The 27,361-nt window shown below is 47.2% G+C and overlaps 1 long non-coding RNA gene across 1 annotated transcript; it reads right to left on the reverse strand.

The window, feature by feature from the left end:
- Positions 1-1,696: 1,696 nt before the first annotated feature.
- LOC116792745 lies at positions 1,697-27,277 on the reverse strand. Its single transcript, XR_004359253.1, has 3 exons — positions 27,132-27,277; positions 5,912-6,189; positions 1,697-1,898 (listed from the first exon to the last, which is right to left on the reverse strand). It is a non-coding gene; the product is annotated as an uncharacterized LOC116792745 (long non-coding RNA).
- Positions 27,278-27,361: the final 84 nt, after the last annotated feature.

Consider the following 27,361-nt stretch of genomic DNA (forward strand, 5'->3'; position numbering starts at 1 on the left):
CTGCACTTGCATATAAACATACCTGTTTTCTTACACACAGCATATACATATGCACATATATGTACATACACGGTGCTTCTCTCACTAACATTAAATAATAATATATGGTGAAATTTCTTAAGCAAAGCAGTCTCCAAAACTGAGACAATAAAAAATTTTAGGAAGAAAAAAAACCAGCAAGGATATCCATGTAAAATGGAGACAGCCTTTCATCTGTTAAAAGTTAGACTGCACACACACATGTATGTGCCTGCACACGTTCCCAGCTCAGAATTCAACAGGGACAACCAGGTGTCACATTGTACAGCTCCTGCAGAGACTCACAGAGCCAGGGAGGACGGAATTCAAACCCTCCCTGTCCCTAGCGAGTCACTGCCATCCCAAACAGAAGAGAAATGCTGGGTATGCCTGCACCAGGCAGAGCCAACTGGAGGCCCACAGAACTTGGATCCAGCTCCCAAAGCGGTTTTCCTTGGCCACAGAGGAGCAGGCTGGCTCTGAGGCCAACCCTGCAGTGCTGCTCTTTGTGCTTGGGGCAGGATGACAGCGAGGTGTGCCTGCCTGATCTTCATGGGGCCAGCTAACCTGCCCTAACTGATCATGAAAATGGCTTTCCAAATCCTATGCAAGCTGGTTATCCTGGTCTCCATGCTTTGCTGCATGCAGAGGAACACTGATTTCACTGCTGGTCTGAGCTGGCCAGAGCCCCGAGCTCAAGCTCATATCCTGCCTCTCAGCAGGCCACAGCAATTTGGGCATGGAGCACATTAGCTGCAGCTCCATGGCTTCTGGTTCCCTTGGCCAGCAGCCAGAGTAAGCTCGTATCTGCCTTCAGAGGGCCATGTAGACATCGCTGGGGTAGCTGAGAGTCAGAAGACCCATGACAGGAGTGGAAAAATACTGTTCCTGCACTGGGGAAAGCAGGAGCGTCACTTGTGCTTTGCAGTCTCCCCGTGTCTTTTCCAAGTCCTTCACTGCTGACCAGGATCACCCAGTCTGACCAGTTAGGCCTAAAAAGTCAGCAAGTTCTGCCTTTGCCAGTGTGTGCTGAACATGCAAATGCCCACGCAGCAGATCACAAAGTACCTGCCTGCTTGAGATTCGATCACTCTCAAAACCCTGCCTAATTTCTCGCATTAAGCTCCCTAATCTCCAGGCTATCATTCCTTTTTAAACTGCCCCATTGATTTAGTAGCCTCTTTAAAAACAGCATTAAAATTATTTCCCCTCTGCAGCACTGCTCTGGTTCATTAATCACTTTACATTTCCAACATAAAACTTTGTAAAGCGAAAGAAAATCACAGCTCTGACTCGCAACTGCTCTGCCATGTTCTGGTCCCGAAGCTGGGACTGGCTGTCCTGGCAGCTCCAGCCCTTTCCCTCAATTCTGGCTGCACAAACACACCCAGAACCATTCTCTGCTCTGAAATCATGGCAGCACCATACTGTGTGTCAGGGCCCTCTGCACTTTGCTCAGAAGAATTTCTTCCGAGCTGTAACAATCTGAGTGTGAATCAGCTTTCAGGGTCGTTTTTGGATTCCTTTGAGGCATTTTCTTTCCTCTTTTCTCACAGAGGAAGAAACCACATGGCCCTCTGGTCCCTCTCCTCAGCCTTGCAGAATCACTCTCCTGGGTACACAAGTAGTAAAAAGATATAATTCCTTTTAGCAATCTGCAGGTACTGCAGGTTCAGTGCTGGCTCTGCTCACCTCTCAGGCATGATGAGCTGGACAGGAGACAACAAGCATCAGAACTACAGCCCCACTGACTGTACTGAGCTGAAGGCCACAGCTGGGCGGGGTGGCACCTCTCCCAGGTGTCACACTCCAGGTCTGGTTCCCAGGAGCTTGTGTGCCTCGTTGGGAGCAGCAGTGCTGACAGCACCTGAGCCTTGAGCCTGCAGCAAAGAGAACACAAACAGGTACTGAGGACTCTGGTGCACAGCCTGGCTGTAGGAGCTGAACTGCTGTTCCACATCCAGCCCATGCACCAGGGATTTCTCCCCTCCAGCTGCTGCAGGATCTGCTGCAGGGATGCTCTGCAGCAACACCAGCCACGCAGGCTGTGCTCCAGGGCTCACCTCTGCCTCCCACTCCAGCGTTCCATGACCTCCATCCAGCTTCCTCCCTTCTCTACCTCACTCTCTAACCAGGGAGCTTGCAGAATAAAGTTGAGTGTCAATTGACTATTCCTCAGCCTTAGCAGAAAGGGAACAGCAGAGTGATCATCTTCCCAGTGAGTCAGTGCTTGCTGGAGGATGTGTGACTCACCAGTCCCCACACGGGCTGCCTCCCTCCTCCCCCATCGCTGTGCCTCACCTCCAGCCTCTCCTATTCCAATCCCACCTTTACAAAAGTCATCTTTATTCATTACTCCTTCCTGCCATTACCTCCTTTGCTATAACAGGCTTGGGGACAGGGAAAACTTAACAGTTCCCCTGTTTTCATATTAAAAAAAGGTGCTGCTCGTTTTCACCGCTCGGGTCGAGGTCTCCTGGCCCCTCTGGACTCTCAAGGGAAGCCCATTAGAAACAGCAATTCCCCACTCAAATACACTCATTTTGGGCTGCAGGTAAGATCCCAGCGTTCCTCAGCTTCCCCTCCAGCCAGTTATGATTTCTCAGGGGTATTTCTGTTAAGAACCCGCTCCACTAAGAAGTTATGAACCTGGATTAAGGAGGAGCAGTAACTGCTGATTGAACCAAGAGAAGAATCAATGAGGCAGTGTTAGAAATCAAGGAACAGAGTACTTTTCCCCCCATCAGTTCCAGTGCAATGCTGCTCACTTCTTGCTTCCTGGCTTTTACAGAGGCCTAGTTATTCTCATCTTACCCCAATGGGCTAATTTTCTTCCCAGAAACAAAGTACTGGCTGCTGGGGATCACAGCAGGAAGGAGTCAGGAGGCAAAAAAGCACTTTATACCATGGAAAGGACACTGTCTGTAATGCAGAAATGGAGACAGGAGAAGCTGGTGACCTTTATAAAGGGAAAAAAGCAGGGGGTTCTTTTACTTTTTGGGACCTGCAGGAAATACAAGCATAGAAATACAAGCTCATGGACTAACTAGTGCTGGTTGCCAGATTTGCAGCACAAAAATGCCAACCACGGACCCCAACCCAAGCAGGGCTGCACTTGGCAGCCACCAGCAGCAAGTGTCACATACATCTGCTGGGTGGAGTGGGAAGAAGAGCCCTTATCCCTTTGTGGTGGGGTCCTTCATGGATGTGCCGAGCTGGAAAAAGGGGCAGGGAGAGTTCAGGCCCTGCTTGGGGCCTCCAGGTGGGACTGCCAGGCTGACAGTAATGAAGATGATAATTTGCTGGGTAATGAAGGTGATCTCTCCACAGGGAGGGCCTTGCCCTGCCTCAGCCCACGCTGTGTTTTCCTAGGAAAAAAGGCAGCTCAGCGTCCCGGACTCTTTGGAACACGTTATCTTTTGCTGGTAATAATCACACGTTGTCAACATGAAGAGCAAAACTTCATTAGCCAGCCAGGCCTGGTTTCTTCAGAAAATGATCAGGAAACAGCTAAAACACAAAACCCCAGCACATTTGTGTGACTTTACAGTGAGACTTTGAGGCAGCCTGAGGTGGGCTGCTCGTGCCAGTTCCAGCATGTACAACAGACAGGACAGACCCACGGAGGGGGATCCATAGGAGGACAAAAGGCACAAAATCAACCCACCCAACCCCAAAACTCAACAGTGGTTGCCAAGAGAGGGCATGGGGTGGATAGAGTGATTCAGAGAAAATTCCTCAGCTTTTTAAAACCATCCCTGCCCGATGGAAATGCCAAAGGAGGAGCAATTCTGCTTGTTTCTGCCTTGCAGTGAAATCTTTTGCCTGGAGCAGATTGGGATTAGCTAGTTACAGGGCAGCAGGCATGACACATCCTGGCCACAGCCTGAGTGAGCAGAGTGCACTCCTCGGGGGCAAGCCCTGCCTCTCCCTCGCTCTTGTACAACTCCACACACCCGAAATACAGCTCGGTATAAATAACCACTCTGTCTCCCCTCCTGCTCTAAAATGCAAGCAATTTAAATCAGAAGCCTTTCTTACACGGAAGAGCAGAAAGCCAGTGTTTTGAAGGCACTTTCTTCTCACTTGTTAACATTAAGCCCAGCCTTCTGCTCATAAATAATGCATATACCTCTTTTTCCTCAATTACACAGTAGTGTCAGATTCCACACTCTGCCTTCCCAGAGTTACTTTCTGTCTCTTCTGGAGACAGCAAGGCCCACTTGGATGTCTGCAAGAGCCACAGACTCATTAGACTTGAAGAGGATCCCTTCCATCCACCAGTAAAAAGAGACACAACACCTTTGTCTGGGAGTTTTGGGAATTATCCCTTGCTGGACTGAAATGCTGGGTAGAATGTGCTTACAGTAAATAGGTTTTGCCTCATCCCAGCATTTGGTGCACATTCTAACTCCAGGATGCCAAGATGAGCTGGGCAAGAGGGTCACTGTGTAGCTCACGGGCTGGAGTCCACACAGCTGAGACAGGAATGAAGACAGTGCTCCTGTGGGCTGAGCAGGGAGGCAGAAAAATCATGGGGAATTCAGTTTGTCAGGTGTGTCAAAAATGTGAAAACAAAAGAAAACAACCCCTCTTCTCCTCCTGCCCACCATCTTTTTTGATTAATTTAAACTTGTTGAGATGAGAAGCCAAGATTTCTGCTTTGCTATCAACAGCTTGCTGTCTATAGATACTGACTCATTACTGAGAGGCTGCCTGCCTTTATGCCTTAAACTAGGCAGCCAGAAAATGTTAGACTGAAGCACTGCCTGTTATAGATTGACAACATTTAAAACCTAGATGGCCAAGCTACTGATATAATTTCCATACTCATTAACCATGACATCTCCTGCTCTCCCCCACAGCATTCTGTCACATTCAGCCAGACCAAAAACCTGTCTTAGCTGCCAGAAATCATTTCTTTCCTCCTCCACGGATTGGCATCGCCTGAATGTGCTCTTACCCCTCGGAGCAGAAGTTTATAGAAATCTCTCTCCCGTTTCCCAGCTGTGCATCCTGCCTTCCCTGCACACACACACACACTCTCTCTCTTAGCTGTCCACAGCTATGTCCATCTCCCTGGCAGGCTGCCTGTTCACAGGCTGCTCCAACAATCACCCTTGAGCATCAGCCAGTGCCAGGTCCCCTCTGCGGAGTTCATGCCCCGTGCTGGCACCAACAAGACCCCCCTGGATGGCTTCACCCCCACACTGACAATGACCTCTGGGGGACCCCAGGTTTGCTGATGGCAACGAACTCCTGAGTGTTTTCCAGGCTCGTGTTTGCCAGGTTGTATTGTCAGAGCTGCCTCCCGGACCAGCAATCTGTCGATAGCAGAGCCGGACTCACAAATGCAGTGTGACACAGGAATGTAGGGCTCCTGGAGTTCCTGCTATGAAGGACTGTTTCACACATGATGTGACACTGGAGAAGCAGCACGGCCACAGGGGTGAAAGGTGGGTGCTGGGCTGGGCCAGGAAACCTTATGTGGGCATTTTGAAAGGGAAGCAGTTTAACTGGTGGGCATTAAAAGAGTGAGGGACAGCGTTTCCAGATAACTGATCTTACAAGGAGAGTAACTTTACCCACTCACAAATCCTGCCTGTGAAGGGGAAGCAGCTCCCAAGCTCCTGGTGCACAGAACCAGGGCGAGTGCCAGAGTGTCCCAGGGTGGGTCACCCTCAGCACTTCACAGCAGAAGTACCGTTTGCTCTGTAAAAAATTCCATATCGACCGAGAAAGAAGAGAGGAAGAAAAATCCCTCCATGCCACCAAGCTGGGGCATTCACCTGTGAAAGGGCACAGCTAAATCCTGGCCCTGACACCACACAAGTGTGTGATTAACGCTGCCAAGCGCCACAGCATCAACAGGGAAAAAAATGTTCTCACCCACCTTGCGTCTCTCGGGAGCACAAATCATGTCAGCTGGGATCACACAGCACACGTTGGGCTGGGGGGTGCCCAGGGTGAAGCTCTGGCTGTGCTGCCTCACAAGGCATGTTCCCTGCACTGGAGGAGCAGTGGATTAGTGGCACATGTCACGTCCCTTGATAACTGCTGGCTGTCCCCACACCGGCTCTCCGCAGGTCGAATTACTCTTGCCAGTGTTGAGGTTCTCTGCTCATGCTCAACAGGAAATGGGGAAAAGATGCTTTGCTTTACATCCTAAAGCTGAAAGAATGAAAATACAATGTCCAGATTAAAAATTTCGCTTAAAATATGAAACTGGTCCAAATGCTTCAGCTCAAAGGAACAAAGAAGGAGTCTTTCTGACAGACTCGGAACCCGGTCAGGAACAATGGGGCTCAGATCTAAAACACAACCCAGAACTGAGTTCTTGCAGTCCCTGGAAAATGTGAGTGCTGGACTGGTGCATTTTTTCATTCATTATTATTATCTCCCTTAGACATTCATCCTAATCTTAACATCTTTATTGTCCACATAGACCAAGTTTCCTCTCAAACAGAAATGAATGTTCCAGTAAATTTCCTTAGACAAAAACACAGAAATCAAACAAACAAACAAAAAAAGACCCCTTTATAACTTTTTTAAAAAATTACTCTTCATGTTGTGATTCAAAGTGCTCTTTGTTTCAGTGAGTATAAATACAGACTTTTACAAAGAAAAAAAGCAAAAGTAAGAGAAAGAAAACTTGTGCCATACATGGGTTAAGTAACAATCGCAGTCTTAGTTCCAGACCGATTACACTGAGAGGCAAAGACTAGGTAAAGTCAGGGTTGTTATTCTGCCTCAAGGACAACAGATCTTTGTCCTGAACCCTGCAGTCAATACCTATAAATATTCTGAATGTTGTCATAAAATTTTGAAAAACCTCTCTATGAGGGACACAAACACAAGACCTTCTGCTTTAGAGTTACAGCAGAGCTCAGGCAGAAGCTACAATTCACTTCTTAGAAACATAAGACAATCGTTTTGCATGCAATTCAGCTGATGTAAAAGATCTTTTTGCCTGCATTAGCCTTAAATCCTTTTAGCTGAACTCATTAGCAGTGGGGACAGGGAGGCCAGTATTATCTTAAAGCCCTTTGTGTGCCACCCTCTGCAAGGGGAGTCAGACCTTCTCCCAGAGAGAGAGAGCCATGGCCAGAGCAGGGGTCAGGCTGAGCAGGGCTGGGACACCTCAGAGCCATCCCTGCCCCAACCTTAAATGAGGCTCAACAAACCAACCCCCCTGCAAAATTGTTGTGTGACCTCTGGCAAGAGACGCAGCATAAATCCACAGGAACATTTCCTTTTATTATCAGTAAATACTCTTGAATTGGTTGAAATTGTTCCTGCCACTGATATCGCTGATCTCCGAAGGGATAAACACGAGCTGATTGATGACTTGTCTGCAGGATCTATTTCAACCACCCCCAGGCAGGATATTTTCCATGTGGGTAATAATAAATCTTACTATTGAATGTCATCAAATGAAAGAAAATGATGGTAAAAATAGGCACAGTTATGTATTTCTTATTATATAATATTAGAGAAGATTTTTCAAAGATTCGAGGAGCTTTCATCTACATGCATGATTTTTTTGGACTGGAATCCTTTTGCCTACATTTAATATATATTTTTTTTAAAAGCCTTGTACAGTCAGGCAATGTAGAGAGACTCTCTCCTCAAAATAGCCTGTCATGCAGTCAGGTCTGGAAGGTGAGTTTCTCATCAGGCTGAGGCTGAATAAGAACAATGTCCTTTCTCAACAGACACCAGGGCTGCCTTTTACTACCCCTTTTTACGTGGTATTTTCAGGTATAGCTCTTGCTATTTTGTTCATTTTATTTCCAAAGGAAGCAAATGGCATCCTTTCTGTCGGCTAATAGAAAAGATTTGGGGGGAGAGCTGTCACTCACTCCTATTGCTCCCAATTCTTTTTTAAAAAATTATTGTAGAGTTCCAGGGAAAAGTTCTCCCTTCATAACGAGAGCAGCACTGAAAATGCTCATTCCACATTATTTGTGCCAAGCTCAGAAATAAAGATCTAAGCAACTTTCCAGGACCTGTTACATCCAATAAAGCCAACACTTTGTATCAGGGTGGCTGAGCTGCAGAGGGAGGAAAATGTGCAAATCCAAATCTCACATTCAAGATGTAAGCACAGGAAAAAGAGCTGTGAAGACAAGATTACAGGTGGTCCACTTACCAAATGTTGTATTTCACAATCATATTATCTGCACAATATCAAAAAAAAAAATAATCTTTGTCCCCAAATGCAATAATCCAGACAGAGAAAGTGTGGAGATACAGGGAAAGAACTGAAGAGGAAACTAATGTGAGGTAGCATTTTCCTACTCTGTCTCTACAGAGACCAGAGAAAGTTTGTGGAGGAAGGGGACAGAGGAAGAGGCTCTGGGGATGTGTCCTGTGTGATCTCTCCTCTGTGCAAAATCCACTGCTCCATTCTGGGTGCAATTTGTGCAGAGCAAGGATGGTGAGGAGGAAAAGAGAAGGAGAATGAAGAGAGACGGGAGAGCAACTTGAAGGGAATGTGTCAGCTCCTTAGGGATCAGAGGAGCTGTTGGCCGTGGCCAGCAGGACAAGTTTTATAAAGACTGGGGAAAGCAAGGCAGGAGTTCAGAGGCCAGGGGAGAAGAGTCTGGTACTGCCAAAATTCAACACAACCATGGATCTCATAAATGGAACAGCAACTCATTGCACAGTCAATTTGCCATTAATTTGGGGGTACAGAGCCCAATTAACAAAATAAACAACAAAACCAAATCAGCCTGGAGAAAATGACAGCGGTTCTTGTGATCTCATTGGCCTTCAGGCTGCCATGGGAAGTCTTCTTTTCCACAGCTGAAGTGGGGTCTGTTTGATTTTGATATGAACCTGAATACCCAGAGCATAATTTCGAGTCTTCCTTGTTACAATTCCAGCACTGCTTTAGCATCCAGGTGATTTCCAGCACCATGAATATATGCTGACCTCCCTTGGAAGGGGACATTTTACCCCTTCAATTAGTTTGAGCCTACAGACTGTCATCAGGAGGAGCACAGACTACACCAGGTGAGCTTGGATTCCCATTTTTAAAGGAGAGCACCACGTGCTGTGACAAGAGGCACTAAATTAACCCCCTAAGGCCAATTCTCCTCTGCCATTTAGTCATTAGCTTTGTGCACCTGAATCATGAGAGAGAACCTTCATGTTTGTGACACAGCTGAGAGAAGCTTCACGAAACTCTCCATGGATCACAACAAAGCTCTTGGATCTAAAGCTGTCAAGTCAAAAGTGGCCACGAAAAAGATAAAAGGACACCATCATCATGCACATTCCTGGGGGGACTGGACTGAGGAAAGTGCCTTTCACCCTGAGCTCACTGGGAAAGTTGCAGTGGGAACAAGTTCTGGCCACTCTCAGTTCTCTCTGGGCAGAACAAGCAGAGGTGAAAGCAGCTTTCAGATCTCTCAGATTTTCCTTGGACTTCCACATCTTGGGAAGCAAATCCAGGCCCTGCAGACAAGGCTGCTCCCTCTCTGTCAGCATTCACCCACCTCATCCAAGTTCAGATAAAACCAGGCAAGCCCAGCACCCACAGTCCTGTCACAGCTGCTCTCTGTGGCCACATGGGCATGGCAGCAGCTCTGGGATGTTACATGGAACTGCTAAATATCCAGGGATAAATACAGAGCAGAAACCCCTCCTGAGACTAGAAAGCCTCAGAGGAGTGGTCAGAAGCATCCTGGTTTAGATATTCCTATTCTAGACAAGAAAAGCTGCTGAAAACCTTTGGACTCCCCCAACTGGATTCAAAACCTCCCCTGGCTGTGAGTGTCCAGGCAAAGCCAGCAAATCCTTGTCTTTCAGCACCCCAGACTAATGCAGTTTGTGAGGTGGTCTCTGCTATGGGCTGAGATCTGGGAGACAGAGGCACTTCCAAAGCCTTCAGCACAGGATCTACAAGAAGGGAAGAAATAAAAGACTTTGGTTTATTAGGTTGTTATTCTCCAATCCCAACCATTACAGGACAGGCACTATGTTTAGGAGGGATTCACTTAGAGAACATTTTCTCCCTGCCCACGTAACTGCTCCAGACTGAAGCCAAAGCTGGATGGGGAGGGGGGGATAAAAGCTGCAGACATTTTTCAGGACCACATACAACCCAGTGCTTCCAAAGTGCACACAAGGAGATGAGCCAACAATGAGGATCTGGCTTGACCTGCAGGAAACTACATCCAATTTTTCCTTGTACCACAATGTTCTCCTACAGCTTCAGCAAGCCCCCCATAGCCAGGTACAACTGTGAGAAGAGGACAGAATATTCAGAAGCATTCACACAATCTGCCATTTACTCTTCCAACAAGCAATTCCTGTGTTCTTGGAAAGGTTTCTTTTAGCCTCAGCCTGAGCAAAAAGCAGCATTACTCCCTGACCATCCCCGAGCAGCTCTGACGCAGAGCAGGTTTCCAGGTACCACTGTTGCCATTTCACCTGCAGTTCACAGCACATCGACCTCATCTCCAATACACATGTACAGTCAAAATCACTGTGCCCACAGGGACCAATTTATTTTTCCATCACCTGTAGCTTCCTTCATTTTATGCAGGAAGGAGCTGGCAGCCTCTAACAAGGAGTGTTATGAATAGCGTGGTAACGCCTTTCTTCATCCCTGTTAAATTTCTCATTTCATCTTGTGAAGTCAAATCCTGGTTTCTGCAAAGTCCCTTAAAACAACCTACATTGATTATAATTGGCTCTGCAGTTGGACTGCATGTACTTTATCTCCAGCTTTGCAAATTCATTGCCTGCTACTGCTGTCTTCCTGCATTTGGATCCTTATCCCACTGCCCTAGAGGGTGTTCTGGTACCTGGAGGTTGTGACAGTCCTGACACAACACACAGGAGAGGTCCTTCCAGAAAAAAAGGTTCCTTTCAGTCCTGTTTGACCATGAATTATGGCTTTTGCCTTGTCCCTCTATGTGTATCACCCTCACTCCTCCACTGGGAGCTGAGCATTCAGACAATGCCAAACTGCATGGAAAAAGCCTGGAGCACAGAACAGGATCCAGTACCTTTGGGTGGTTTGTGATTTGTATTCTGTGTTACAGGAGCCAGTAAAAACAAGCCAAAATATCCACATATTACTTCAGTCAGACCATTTGCAAACAATTTGAAAGGACAGTAATTCTGAACCCATGTCTGATCCCTTCTGCTGCTGCTGTGTAAGGAATAATGCGACAGAATAAAATCCAACAAAAAATGAGGCTTCACATCAACAAAGCTACAAATTCCACTAAGATGGATCAAGCCATGGCTGCTGAGGATCTCAATATTCAGGCACCTTTGTGAACCCCATGACAAATTTGATCTGTTTTCTCCAACTAAAATCAAGACCCAAACAAGCTTCATTGGTATGAACACTTCTCACATTTGTCAGGACCAATGTCCAGGGCACACTGGGCTCAGCACAGATGCAGCTGCCCAGCTCTGCTCCCCCGTTGTGCTGTTGGTAATAACCGAGGTTACTTCATGGATGGAACATTCCCATTATGGACCAGGACACTCTTTACACGTTGCTTCACCCTGCTGCACTGAAACCCCAACTTCCCAGAGGACCGCGGGTTTGTTCCCGTGTGTTTTCTGTCACAAATGTATCACAACAGTGCTTCACACAGGTCTCCCACTGCTAATGCATCCCCTGGGGATTATCTGAGTGCTCTCGGTACACCCCTGATAAGCCTTGGAAGCAGCGGCACATCCCGCGCTATCAGCGACTCGCTATGAAAGGAATGTCACGGCAAAGCGCTGCCGAGTCACAAGACAAAAACCACCCCGGTGTTTGCAGCAGGGTAGGAAATACCACATTAAAATAAAAGCATGACAAGGGAAGAGCGAACACTTCGGGGTGCAGAGAAATCCAAACCACCTCGAGGCTCCTGGTCCCTTTGTCATCGAGTCACTGCATTACAGAGAAGATTTGTTTGGATTGAAAGGCTTTTTGTGAAGCTTTATCTTGGCCTGTAGCAGACAGAACTGACAACCCTGAAGTGGCAAAAACCACTTGCCAAGTGCCACATTGAGCGAACAAAGGAACCCAACACCATGCACGGAACAGCAAACTATCAGCTCCCGGGGGGAAGTGTCATTTTCACATCCAGTTTGCTACACCAGAGTGGGAGAGAAGCTCCAACTGTTTTGAATTCATGTGTCAAGTCAATCACAGGAACAGATAATATTGGAGTTATATAAAATTTCGGAAGGAACCCCCACCCACCACCTGTAACACTCACTCGCCACTGTCAGAACAGCTCAGTAACTGAAGACAGCACCACAGAGGAGTCATCCTGGGGCCTTCTGCAAAGCAGATGATGGGATCATTACAATTCCTTTTACACATGAACTGAAGCAGAGAATGTGTTTATTTTTATTCCCACCAGAAAAGTATCCTAAAGTCTCCATTGGACTCTGACTGTAAGTGCTACTTGCTTCAGTTTAAAGAAGTTTGCATCTGATCCTGAATAGCTGAATTTTGAAAAGGGAGAGAAGGGAAGGGAAGGGAAGGGAAGGGAAGGGAAGGGAAGGGAAGGGAAGGGAAGGGAAGGGAAGGGAAGGGAAGGGAAGGGAAGGGAAGGGAAGGGAAGGGAAGGGAAGGGAAGGGAAGGGAAGGGAAGGGAAGGGAAGGGAAGGGAAGGAAGGGAAGGGAAGGGAAGGGAAGGGAAGGGAAGGGAAGGGAAGGGAAGGGAAGGGAAGGGAAGGGAAGGGAAGGGAAGGGAAGGGAAGGGAAGGGAAGGGAAGGGAAGGGAAGGGAAGGGAAGGGAAGGGAAGGGAAGGGAAGGGAAGGGAAGGGAAGGGAAGGGAAGGGAAGGGAAGGGAAGGGAAGGGAAGGGAAGGGAAGGGAAGGGAAGGGAAGGGGACTGCCTTACAAATTGCTTCAGCCTCTTTTGCTGCAGGGCCTTGCACTCCCCCCAAGGGAAATCAAACCCAATCTGTTAAGCTTCCTTCACCTCCACAGGTGGTGTTGGTGTCAGAGCTGGGAATGGAGGAGCCAGAAGCCATGTCCAGGAGGAGAGAGGCTCCAAGGACCAGCAGGTCCCACTCTAGCAGCCAGGGATGGTCCCAGACATTCTGCTGGACACTGTAATGCAATGAGCTTATTCCTGCTCACACCTAATCCAGCCCAATAGCATTAACAAGACCTTGGGCATGCACTGAGGAGCTGAGCCTCTCCAACTTTTCTCCCACAGAGAACTAGAAGCTTGCATAGGGTAATTTCTGAGCCCTAGGAAAAAGAGTTCAACGTGGATGGTACCTAAAAGCATTCTTGATACCATGTGCAGAATCTCAGGACTCCCTGATGCTGCAAGTCTCACCCCTCGACCTTCCCAACAGCCCTTCTCTCCTCCTTTGTGCACATTCCGTGCTAAAATCCACAGATTTGAGTCTCAGTACACCAAAGAGGAATCACACCTGCCCTGATTTCCCCATCCATCACTGCCCCAAATTAAAGCCACACCAGCCCTGTCCTCTTTCACAAGCCCTGAGAGCAAAGGGAGCAAACCACAAGGGGAACAGATGCTGTGGTTTGAAGAAAAAGAGAGACAGAGAGAGAAAAAGATATCACTGCTCTCTGAAAGCATCCAGAAATGTTTCCATTCAATTCATTCAGGCCTACACAAGATCAGGGAGAGCACAGGACTACTGTGAGGAAAATCTAGGTCACATATGATCACAGCAGCACAGCTGCCATCATCTCAATGGCCATGTGAAGTGAGGACTGCAGCAAGGACCTCTGCTGAAGAGGGTGGGTTTTTTATTTTCAGTCCTGTTTTACAATTTCCCCTCATTAAGGTGTATTTTCCGGCAGGGCTGTGAGTACATTGTGTCTTCAATTGGGGTGAAGGATTTAGCTATAAATCCCAAAAATGATTCAGTCAGTGGAATTTCTGTAGGATCATTTAAATGGTTTATAGGCTGCCAAGCAGGATTTTAACCTTCTAACAGTGACAGGAACAGTGTTACTTTCCTGTTCTTTTGAATGCCAACACATTTCTTAGTTCTCTTTGTTTCATATCTGTTGTGGAAAGACACACATTGCTCCCATTTTCATTAAGGAAACAGGAATCTTATACTGTTTTAATACACCTGTGAAAACTTCTTGAAATCCTCTCACTCAGTGCCCTCTTTTTGTTAAATACACAGGTCAGACCCTTCAAATAGAGAAGTTAAAATAAATGCATCCATACAAAAAAAAAAAAAAAGGAAAAAAAAGAACTAGGACAGCGTAGCCCCAAAACATTGTCTTTTTCCTATATATTTAAACAGATCCTCCACCAGCCTCTCTTCTCCCCTTTTATATACCTTAATAAAACCAGGCAGGATCTGAAGCCCAAATCCTGAACACTCCTGCAATTCAGGAGATTAGAGGGAAGGGACAAATGCTCCTGGGTGCCATGAAGTCAAGCCAAGCATCTTGGAGCAGGATTCATTAAGGAGCTGTGCCAAGAGCCCTGCACAGGCAGCTGGAGCAGGAGCAGCTGGGGAGCAGGAGGAAGTGCTGCTCGGCACCAGTCAGGAAAATAATGCACAGAGGGATCCTTTGGTGGAAGTGAGGATGTTACAGATAAATCCTTAGTAAGGATTTGTTCCCCAAACAAGCAGCCCAGACAGCAGAGCAACAGGAAACCAAATCACCTGAGGGCAAAGGTCCTGACTCACACCCATTGTTAGACCTGGCCATTTGTCTCCCAAGGTTTTCTAAGCCCCACGATGCTGCAGCCCTTTCCAAGCCCTGGGAACAGCACAACTGCTTCCAAGCTTAGGGAAAAGCAGTGACACTCGGGGCTTAGGGCAAGGACTCCTTGGAGTCATGGCTGCTCATTATATAACTCAGTATGTGCTGAAAAGACAGATATTTTAATGCATGGCAGTTGAAGAGCAAAGACTGCTCTCAGTATCTTAGGTGATATGTCCTTTAGCAGGGACTAGAAGTAATGTCCCTGCTGTAATATTAAAAAAACCCTGACATGAAATCAATCCTGGCTGGAGCTGTTGTGTGGGAGCTAACCCTGGCAGCACAGCCCCTCTGCCCTGGGTCAGCCTTTCTCTGTGGAAGTTCTGGGGGTATTCCAGTGATCCTTCAGATCTCTGGGATCTGTGGGGACTGGATGAAATGCTTAACCTGTTCCTGAGCCCGGCTCACAGACTCAGAGTTTGCAGGTGGCTGAGGAGGCTGTGTCCTGTGTCGTGAGCGGGTTTGAATTCAGAATTCTAATCAGATGAACCAAGTAACTTCCAATCTAATTAGCAGAACAGGAGGGTTTGTTCTTAATCCACAACCATTTAATCTTCCGACTCATTAGTTGTGCACAGGTGCCATGAATATGTATATCTGGAAGGAAAAAAAAAAAGTCTTTGACCTTGATGAGAACGATGATAACACACTTCCCAAGTAGGTGCGTGCTCACCTTCCAGCACGGCCGCTTTATTATGGAGATTCAACAATTCCTCGTGCTCCGGATCAGGCTATGGAGGGTTCCACCGATCCCGCAGCCAATTACGCATCAGAGTCCTGATGAACCTGCAGTGATTAGCACAGTATTTACAGGCAAGCTGCCTCCTACCAATTTGCATGCAAATACAAATGTATTCTAATTAAAAGGCCACTCTCGGCAATGCAAGCAGAGCTCCAACAACCCGGGTGAGGAAGAGAGGAAAACACGTTCAGAGGCAAAAGATTCAGAGCAGGATTTTGTTTGAGATCTTGAATGTGCTGTTTCAATAAATCGGTGTCATTCCTGCAGTCCCTAAAGAAAAACTATTCATAATGAATTTTTTAAGAATTTAATTTCGTATACAATATGGATTCTCAGCCCCAATATTCCTAGTGTAAAATGAAGATCTCAACTATCAGGAATAGTTCCTCAGTTTAAGAAATTATTGTACACTGGCAAGAAAAATAAACTCATGGGCAAATTCTCTAATTTCCTGATTTATATTTTATTTCTCCTTTTACTGAAATTACTGGGGGACTTGCCTTTGACTGCAATAGAATTAGGGACCCAGAAACCATTTCTTCCTTAGGTCTGTTTTGCTTCTCTTGCATTCCATTACAAAATCTCCCAAAAATTGACTTTTAACACCTGTCCACACTTTCTGCAATGAGAGTGGCAGAACTGCTGCTGAAGTCAATGGGAATTAGGCCCAAGTATCTGATGCATTTTGGACACTACACCTGGAAAATATTTCAGTGTGAAACATTTGTGAAATGCAGCCAATGCTTTAGGCTGGAGACAACCCTGAAGACCAGGGGCTAGTTAAAAATCTGACTCAAGTATCTCAGTAGGACTGCTGTGTAGCTCTTGCTGAAAATCTCCCTCTGGGAGCCATAATAAAGCTGGGGAGGGATCCAAGCAAAGCTGTCTCCTGTTCTCTCGCTCACTTGGGTTTTCATCATAGAGGAGACCAAACTGTCCCATTGGAGCAGCCCAGAGGCAGGAAATGGGACAAACTGAAAAAACACAGCAAGGGAAGGAACCTTAAACCCCAGTCAGACAAGGAGGATCCCAAGAAAGAGCATGTCAAGGGACTGCAAGCTCCTGTTGTCTGCAACAGCTGCGAGGAGGAGAAGCAAAATGGGGTTCTCAGCTCTGTGAATAACCAGGCAAAATGCAGCTAAAATGGGGAGTGCAAGGCAAAGAAGGCAGGTCACACTGCAGGCTGACAGGGCTGTATTTACTGTTGTGTTCTCCTGTTTTGAGCCGTTTGCTGTCTCCATTGTTGCTTATTTTAAAAGCCTCCATGGACCAAAAATCCCACACTTGTGACTGAGACCCTGCAGAAGTAACTCCTTCCCTCGGCAACAAAGGGAACGCCAGCAGAGCAGAGGGCTCTCACTGCAGAGACAGGGCTGCCCTTAAGTGAACCAGCACGTGCAAAGCCTTCACCCCAAGTGGGGAAGACCTTTTAACTTGACTCTGCCCGTATCAAGGGGATTAAGGGTACCATTTAACTCAGCCCAACTTCTCAGCTAACAGTATCCTCGCACGCACCTCCGCTGCTCTTTCGCAGCGCCGAGCAAGTTCACTTGAGCCAGCTCTTAAGGCTTTTATCTTTAAAGCCAATGCAGATAAAAAGTTCAAGAGGCCACGGAGATGCAACCTAAAGCTGCCCCTCTAAAGTAACAGGCTCCAGCCACACGAGGAGCAGTAACAGCCGGTGCACTGCCAGGTCCCAGCCAGGGCTGGCCCCGCCGAGCTCGACCTGCCACGTCCGCAGCAGAGCAGGATTTGTCCGCCCAGCAGCATCCCCAAACCCCAGCTCCTGAGGAGAAGCTGCTCACAAACATCATCTCTTTCCAAAGGATGGTTTGTGCTGGGGTGAAATGAAACAAGTCCAGTTGTTGCATTTCTTTTTCCCTGTGGAGCAGGTTCAGGCCAAAGAAATTTAACCGCTACTCAGCTGTTTTCTGCTGACATCGCTCACATTCCTCTCTCTTCTCAAATAACATTTGGAAGTCCCTGCCAGACAGTGCAATTTGATATATGCCCTGATGATAGAGGGTGGAGGGGAGGAAAGTACGTTGGCTAATATTTTTCCATTACAAATCTAAACGACCCAATCTACGGTTTAATCTCCAATAAAAACAGCAATTTCTGAAGGCCGGGTTACTGACTCAGGGCCAACACTTGTACCCAGAACCTTTATGCACAGATCACTTTCAAGAGGTTGTGATAAAATGGCTCTCAATGCTGTTTCCAAGCTACAGCTTTTGAAAGCACCCAATGGATTTTAGGCCCCAGACTCTCGGATCTGCAGACAAGACGTGACTCTGCTCGGAGTGGTTCAGCTGGCAGCCAGTCATGGTGCCAACAGCCTTATTCAACCCCAGTGAGTTTTTTCCTTCCCAGGTACCTCAGAGGTCCTTCAGTATTGAAAAGGATGGTTTGCCTTTCATGAACCCAAGTCTCGGTGGCTGCCACCAACGGAGGAAAGAAGCCGGCATTTACCACACAAGGGTTTTCCTATACTAATGTCAGGAAATACCACAAATGCCAGGATGAAATAAAAATCCACAGCCCCTCCAAATACCACATGAATTAGCAAGGTAAGGGCTCAGAATTTCTGGTATTTAGATGTCAATGCTCCTCTATGTGTTTGGAAATCCAGGGGTTTATTACTGCCTTTTATCTGCAAATATAAATTCGCTTATTTTTGCATCCTGATCACAACAGCAGTGCTCTCAGAGTCGTTATACTCCAAAAATACACAACAGGAATGATCAGGTCAGGAAAGGAAGAAAACACAGTTTTGGCTGTGCCCCTGCCCTGCAAGACTGAAAAGACAAAGTCCTGTCCTTTGTGCAGGGACTGAACCATGCTGGGGTACTTGGTCCATTTACTTCACCATCTCCCTGCGCTTCTCTCCCAGCCCTGGGAGAGCAAAAACACGATGAGAAATTTTACTCCAACGTCAGCTGGCCCGAGGACAAGGAGGACAGAACTCTCTGAGGGAAGGCAGCTCCCAAGGGGCTCACAACTGGGAAGTATTTCGGCTGTGAACGCTTTGCTCTCCCCATAAGCACGGTCGCGGCTACTGGACATGCAGCTGGAGCTCAGCCCCTGTGAGCTGCACAGACAGACAAGAGCGGGCTCCTGGATGGACAGACAGCCCCTTTCATTCCTCACACCGCTGTCCTAGTGAGTATTTGTGAGCATTTGTCTGGCTGTATGTCCTAGAGATGGAGTCTGAACGCCGGTGCAGGCGCTGAAAGCCTAACTGTCCTCAGGCAAAATAAAACCCAGTAAATCTTAGACCCACAGCAAGTTTCCATTTTTTCTATTACTCCAAGATTTATCACCTAATCTAAACGATAGTATCACCAATCTAATTTATTCTGTGATCACCTCTCACTCAGGGTGTTCAGGGGCCAAATACCACTGGAGTGTGACAGAATGTGCCAGCAGTGAGTGCTGGGTCCACCCTGTCCCTTTACAGGTCCCTGAGGGCCCCAGCTCACGCTGCCAGAGCCTGCTGAGCTAACCTGATACAGGCATTGCTTCATTCCAAGCAGGCACTAAAACATCTCTTTGTAAGGGATTTCCAAAGTATATTTATCCTGAGGTGTTCTCCAGTCCTTCACCCCTACGGGGACATCCTTGGGACAGCCAAAATTCAGTTCTCTCTCTGTGCCTTATGGTCAGGAGGCAACTTAGTTGGCTTGGAGCTTCTATGAATAAATCAGCTTTTGGAGGGTATGAAAGAAAAACGTGACAGAGTTTGGTCCTTCTCATTCAAATGACCTTATCCAGCAGCAGAGGGAGCGGGGAGGGCAGATTCACCTTCAACATGATAATCTCCTGCTAGCTCTCCTTACAGCATTCCCAGCTCCTGCCCTTCACTGGATGCTGAGCACGAATGTAGGAATGAATCACTGCTGATCTTGGCAAACTACCAGCCTCCCTCCCTTTGCTCCAGCTTGGAATAATCCCAATTTTCCAAATGGCTTCAGTGAATCCAGGATTTAAGTTCAGCTATTAAAAAGTAGCGGGAACCCATAAATCATAGGCTTTATATCAGGGAGCTCTTTGATGCATTTAAAACAATTACTGGGAAATATATGATCTTCCTAAAAATAACTATTTACGTGAACACCAAGGGAGAAGCTACTGTTGAAACATAATACATGGACAACCTAATCTCCACCCTCAGCCCCAAAGGCAGGCACCAAGACTCTCTTCACTCCCTTTTGCTGCTCACAGCTGTATTAGAATTGATAATATGCTGAAATGACACAGGCTTATGATGATGTTAGAGCAGCATAAAAATTATGCAGTAAATTAATGTATGCAGTAAATTAATGTATGCCTGCTTTCAAGGCCAAGAGGGTGGAGATCACCAGCCCATAGGAGGTCATTTTTTCACCCATCATATTGCTCATAAAATAGGCTTGTAATTACAGACTTTTACACCAGGCTTGTATCAATGGTGACATTTAGTTCCTGCCATGGATATGGATACAGGAGCGTTGGATCAGACAGAGCGAGCTTATCTAGAAGCAGGTCGAACAAAAAACCAGATTAATTCATCCTGCAGCCCACACCTTGCTAGAAAATTTTACCAGCAAAACTTTTCCAGCCTGCAACCAACAATGTTGGCTCTGTCACACACAGTTCTCAGCCTTTGCTGGTGGTGTTTTCAGGGTTCCATTCCTGCCACTGGTCTGTCACCAGAGCGTGACAGAGTTTGTGCAGCGCACGGATGTGGTTCCCACAACAGCAGAACTGGGAGTTGCCATCTCTGTTGCACATGTGGTAACTAAACATGGCTTGTGTTAACTATGTTTTATGAGAGAGAACAGGGTTTTACCACAGATGCCCCAGTGAAGGGGTTAGAGCACACCTCCCACCTGAGCCAGGTCAGGACAGAGCAGGAAACCACAGACCAGAAGTGCCTCAGCTCCAGGTCACAGGAAGCACCTGCGGCACCAGATGCCAACTCCCGAGTATCTGCAATGGCAACAGGAACTCAACCTCTCTGCTCCCACCAATCCTTCTGCAATGAGACAGGACCAACACACAACCTCCACCACTGGGCTGATTCCTGCCATTAAACCCAACAAACCTGCAACTCCACCCTGGAAACCTCCTCAGTGGTGGTGTGTGGGGCCACAGCTGGTCTGGGGAACCTGCACAGCAAATCCTTGCTGTCCTGGGGATCCTCCAGTCTGCAAATCCATGCTGAGAGAAATACACCTTCTCATGGCTGCTGGGACCATGGAGACACTCTAGCCTGCAAGGAAGGCTTTTCCCACAATGGCTACAGCAGGCTGGAGCAGGAAGAGGGAGCTCTTCCACTATCCCCTGCAGAAACCCAAACACTAGGGCATTCCTGAGTCTGTCCTCTCCTTCCCAACCTCTTGTCTTTGCTCTCACAGCCCCAGATCCCTTCATCTTCTTTTGCTGCTACTTCCAGCACCCCTTCCCCAAGGAGGGGTACATTTGCTCCCAAGCTGGCAGTGCTGGAATCCAGGAATTTGCACTTCTGAGCCTCCCTCACCCTCCTTCCCAAGGCTACCCTTGCTCCACAGTTCTGCTGGCAAGAAGCTACCAGGGAAAACAAGCACAGAGATAACGTGGTGGGGGGCATCCAGCTCCAAGTGAACACAGAGCTGGAGGTAGGATTTACTGCACAGAGCACTGAAAACCTTTGGGTTTGGCTTCCTTATGCATCAGACTTTTGACTCCCTGCTCTGCGTGCACGAGATCAGTGTTATTGGCTCAACCCACTTAGGAAATCTCTGACAAAGATTCAGCCACTGCAGCATGATGAGGGAAGATGTCTTGCTTTAAGAACACAGACATTACTAGAAAGGGAAGAAAAAATAAAAGGGTCCCTTACTGTTCTGACATATCAAAAGGAGACTAATGAAGCACCAGTTCATAGAACGACCCTGCTCTTCATTTCAGAGCCAGGCTGGCCTTTTGTGTTAAGGACACTGAATAACAAGAGCAAGAACAAACAGAAAGAACCCTTTCCCCCCAGCCCAAAGTAAATCCTGAAATGAAATAATTTAAAAACTACACCCTTCTGCCCTACTTTAAGGTCCACATAAGAACAGATGAAAAGTTTTGTTCCATTGGCAAAACTGAATCAAGGCTTTTGATCCTCAAAGATCTCTTAATCGCTTTGCACATCGGTTCCTTTCATTATTTCAAACATACTTGAAGACAGAGACTTTCCTCTTCCCTCTTTTTTCCTCCTTTTTTTTTTTTTTTTTTTTTTAAAGACTTCTCTGTGTTTGGGCCATTTCCCAGCCATCTCTGGCAGGATGGTAGACAGCTGTTTGTTCTTTGCTCACTGTGAGTTTTCAACATATACACACGTCGACCTGCATTAGCAAAGTCCAAAAAAGCATGATCCTTGCCACCAGTTGTTCTAGCTCACAACATCCACCTCTCTGCCCTCCTGGTGCTTCAGAAAAGTTCCAAGGAAGATTATATGCTTCTGGTTAAAAAAAGAAACTAGTTGTTGGTGGGATGATTGTTGGGGTTTTTTTAAAGCTTGACTCAGAATTGGAGCCTCTGTCACACCAAATTGAACTTAAATCAAGGTTTCTCAACAATTTTGTGTCTCTGCAATTCCAGTAAGTCAAATTCAGCACCAAATCACCAATTCTTAAACAAAACAGGGATAGAATTTGCAATAACCCAGGGCATTTTGTCATCCCTGTGAGATGAGTGCTTAACTGGACTCAGTTTTACAACAAATATACAGTAGAGCGTCCTTTGTTTTTTTACTAAAGTCTTAATTCTGGTCTTGCCCTCACCAACCAACTGAAAGAGAAGAGATAATTTCTGAAGCAAAGACCATTCTTCGCTTGTGCAAGACTTTGCAACGAGCAGGCTCCCAAAAATTAGAAAACAAATTACAGGCAGGAGAGATGGGAGGTGGAGTGAGAGTTAGCCAGCTCACCAGCCATCAAGGGGGATGGATAACATCAAAAACAAACTCCACCTGGAAAGCTGCATGTAGGCAGCAGAGCGGAGCAAGTTTAATGCGTTCGGAGCCTGAGGCATTGTTTAGCAAGTGGGTGGATGCTTTCTGAGCCAACTTCATCTACCCAAATGGTGTCAGAGCCATTGTGAAGTGCCTTGTTAAATTATGGTCACAAAGCAGCGCAGAGCTGAGGAGGGCCGGCAACAAAAGGCTGCACCGACACAAAGCAGGCACAAACCTTGTCGTGCCACAGGGGGCAGGTAATGACAGCGCTGCTCTGCAGGACACAGCCCTCCGTCAGTCCGGGCAACACACAGCCGGCACCGAGAGGACACTGTCTCCATCTCATCTGGGCTATCTACCAGCCAGACCCCTCCATGTTTCCTTGTCATTAACAAGAGGAAAGACAGTGTTTCTGGTAGGTGTCAAAGGATCTGATTTGAACTTCTGCCCCTGCGTGTAGCTGTCAAACAGGCCAGCCTCTCTCAGCCTCTCTCTGCTTTGCCTCCTCTCTTTTTCCCTGCATTTATCCCCTGCAAGCAGGGGAAGTCTGTAAATAAATACGGTACCTAACCCCACACTGCCTGTACTGATAGTCAGGCTTTCAGATTCAGCCACAGTAAAGCAGCATTTAGATCCTGCTCACTTATTCCACTGTACCAGATGAGTCAGATGAAACACAGCTGAGACCACACCAGCCATCACTGCCCCGCAAACCACTTCATCAGCATCAAACAGAGATGAAAAAAACCAGATCCCCCCCTGACAAGTGTCCTGCCTGCAGCATTGTGGGTGCCCAGCTCCCACAGACCTCACAGGCACTGGACACGTCCACACGGCCAGAGGAGAAAGCAGAAGATGAGCTTTCTCCTCATCAATTTTTAGGAGCAAACCACTGCCCCACACAGCAAGCATGTTTTCCAGCGTTCACCAGAGCACAAAGCTTGACAAGAGAGGACTAAAGGGAAACTAGCCCCTCCTGATCATTTTTCCGTAATGGGAATGCCAGACAGGGGTTGGCAGCTGGTGTGTGGCAAGAGAGCTGCTCCTCAGAGCCTCCCTGAGGACACGGCTCCCTCACCTACACAGCCTGGGGGTGACTCACTGTAGGTGCCTGACACTCTGCAACACCTTCCTGCACCTCAGTCCTGCATCTGTCACAACCCACAGCCGAATTCTGCACTTCCATGGATTTCTATTATTGCACCTCCTCATGCCTTGCTGCTGGCAGGGTAATTTCCAGTTCTGCCCTTCCCAGTGCACGTTGTAACATTAAACTTCATTTTACTTGGCAGCTAGAGCCCACTTTTCAGGCAGCCGTGAGCAAAAGACCCTCAACTGATGCAGATAAACATGGTTTTATTTTTAATTTGTAAATGAAAACAAACAACCTGTGTTCCAGGGTTTGCAGTCCACATCCATCTCCATAAAACCCCACACAGAGCAAAGGAGACCTTTTGGCCTCTCTGATGTTCTACAAGATGCCTGGTTTTACCCTTAATATTGCCCATTAATAAGGATAGAAAACTTCTGAAGCATCTCTGATTCCTTTTTGCATAACCCCCATGAGATCAGAGTGCAGACTGCAGTTTCCACTGAAATAAAAGTCCAGCCAGAAGCAGGAATTAAACCTAGAGCATAGGTTGAGCCTACAGAGAACTGAAACTATGGAATAGCTCTGACTAGATTTTGTCCATGCTCTTATTCCTCGTGGTGAAGGCAGGATTGTAAAGACATTTGGGAGCTAACTCACAGCAGCAGCAGTCTCTGTTTCCCCAGGAACAGCAGGGAATTTTTACCCAGCCAGCCTCATTGCTGGTGGCAGTGCTCTTATTCCTGACAAACTGAAACCATTGAAGCCCAGCACTGAAATGCAAGTTGGTGATGACCTCACCCACTGGAAACACCCAAGCAGTGACAGAGAGAGGGATGAGGTGTCTGCAGGCCTGGCATCACCGAGCTGCCACTTCACACACAGCTCCAGCAACAGGAGCAGCAGCAGCAGATGGAGGAGGATTGTTCAAATGGCAGAGCTGGTCCTTCCTTCAGAGACATAAGGCTCTAGCAACAGAAGAAAACAAGCAGTAAGGAGGTTTGAGGAGAGCAGTCCTGGAACACATGTGAGGAACAAATGCGAGGCTGAGCAGGGGCTCTGTATCTTTTGTTGTTCCTGGCATGGTAGTATGTTGGATAGATAGGTTCTTTTTCAAGTAGAACCAAGCTTAAATGAAACACCTGATGAGGGAATATTTCAAACTACATCCTCAAGATAGAGGAAATAGCCAAAAGCCTGGGTCCTGCAGTCTCTGGCACGTTACAGGTCTCTGCCACAAAGTAAACCCTCAAAGGTGAAGATGCACCAAGTATGCACAAAGCTTCCAACCCTGATGTGCCCACACATGCTGAGGTACTACAGAAAGATGCCAAGAGCAGAGCTTTTTGAGTTAGAAAGGCATGCAGGCAGGCAATGAAAGAACTTCAGACTTGTGCTAAGTTCCCTTAGTATATAAACTATATACACTATAAATATACACATGATTTATTTATATGTAGTAAGGGCACAAGGACTCAGGAGCACTGGGCTCAGGTTTATGCCCCTCCCAGAGGCTTTCTGTAAAGGTTTAGGAAACCTACTGCTCCTGTCTTCCTTTGGGTTGGGTTGTTACATTTATAAAACAAAGTTAATTCTTCACTTGTTTCTGGATAGGACCCACTTGCAGCAGCATAATGGGGCAGTTCAGATCACTAATTTCTCTGTAACCTAAATATTTCTATTAATGCCACTGGAGATAGTGAGAGGCTGCCATTCTGCAGCTGGTCCTTGACACTTTCTTGGGAAAAAGAGAAAATCACACTGCAAATTCACAAGCTCAGGATATCGTGATATTCTGAAGCTGATCAGTACAACAGGGCGGATTGAAAAGCTTCACTGTGGAGTTCGGAGATATGAGGCCAGAGTTTTCATTAGTCCCTCCTGCAGATGCTTTAACTCAGAGGATTGTTTCCAGTACCTCTGCCCACCAGCTTTTCCCAATTCAGCCCGTTGCCTGTGGGAGATTTATGCAAGAAGCCAATCTGCTATTCCAATGCAACTCAAAGCCAACTCCTTCAGCGGACGGAATACACTCAGAGCAAATTTCATATCTGCTTTCCCAAGGTCCCTTCTCTCAAACAAATAAACAACAACAACAACAAAGTTTGTTTTTATAGAGCTTGGCTTAAAAAGCCAGTCTTGGAAATGTACTGAGTGGAGCAATCCTCCAGCACCACCCAAAACCAGCCAGCAAAGGAAAGCTCGCCAAGGCTGTTAATTTGACGGCTGGGGGGGAAATGAAACCCATTGCTACCATCTGCACAAAGGAAACAGAGGCAAAGCAAAACCCCACTGTGTGAGCAGAAAGAAAGGTTCAGCATAGCTGAGACAACACAAACCATATGAGACACTTGTTAAACCCCCTCCCTGCTTCTTTCTCCACCGCTAAGTGCTGCAGGACAATGATCAATCTATTCAACAGAAGCTTAAAACAAGACCCTCAGGACCATCAGTGGTGCAGGTCTCTGTTTTCTTACAGATTCTGGCACACTGAGGCCCTGCTCCCTGGTAAATCTTTAAGAGGACATGAATAGTTTGCATACTCTGAGCCCCACAGATGGTTTGGGTCTGAAGACCTTGTGCAGGCTGCAGTGGTCACGAAACCCACACTTGCAGCTAGAATTTGGGACACATCACATTTTTACTGTTGTTTGTACTGCTCAGTTTGTGAACCAGAGTAAACAAATGAGCTTTTACAAAAATAAAGGCAGTTTGAAAAGAGCTTGATCTACTGTGGGCCCTTGATTCAGCTCATTTCACCCCAAAGGTAACCGTGGCTCCAGTGTGGGCTGTTTCACAGGTGAGGAAAACCTCTGCCTCAGAAATCCTGCTCTGAGGGGGGTTAATCTGCAATCAGCTCTATCTGCAGCCCTGGCCCCTACAGCTGCACCAACATCTCGGGCTGGAAAGCTGGCAGGAATACCTTGGTAGTGCACCAGGAGGCTCTGGGAATTTCATTACATTTTCCACTCACCCAGCGTGTCTCCGGAAGGCCATCTACGGAAGAGAACAGAACCAGCGTGTTGCCGCCCAACCCTCTGGAGTTTCTCCTTTCACACCCACTGCCAAGGCACAAACACCCTCACCCCAGGCCAGATTCTGATCTTCCTTTATACAGCAAAACCCCAAATGCACTAATATCAGCTGCAGGCTCTTGCTTCAACAACTACTGACCAGCAATTCCGAGGGGACAAGCCCTTCCCTTCTGCCTCCAGCAATGCTGAGCGCTGATTCTCCATTGCTTCAAACTGAAGTTACACCAAAAAAGCCACATCCCTCCCTGGAGCAGAGGGACTGGCATGCCCCCTCCCAGGCTGGGCAGTGGCTCTGGTACATGTCTAGGCTTGCTGCAGCCTGGCCCTCAGCTGACACTTGCAGTGGTGCCGTGGCACCCCGGCACTTTTCACTTGAGCTTTGGAAGAAGCTGCAGTTTGCAGAGCTGGCAGGAGCAAGGGGTAGAAGATTTATCAGCTCTGCAGTTTATTTTAGAGAGGGCACACACTAAGTGCAGCTCAGCTGGATTCACTCATCTCCTCATCCGAGCAGATGTGAGGATATCCGGTGAAAACAGACTCACCTGGAGAGATTCAGAGGTTTGTACCAAGATCAGAGTTCTTCCAAAGAGCAATTTGCACTTGGTGATTGCAAAAGTCCTCCTGCAAATAACAGACCACCAGCAGGGTCACACACACGGGGAGATATCTCTGTGCTCGCAGGATACACAGAATTTCCATGGGTGCTGGAAAGGGGAAGAAAAGGTGTAAGACCCAGGAGTCCTGACTCCAATGCCTGGTAAAGACCATTCCC

This window comes from Chiroxiphia lanceolata, chromosome 12 (genome assembly GCF_009829145.1).
Source record: "Chiroxiphia lanceolata isolate bChiLan1 chromosome 12, bChiLan1.pri, whole genome shotgun sequence".
Lineage (NCBI taxonomy): Eukaryota > Metazoa > Chordata > Aves > Passeriformes > Pipridae > Chiroxiphia > Chiroxiphia lanceolata.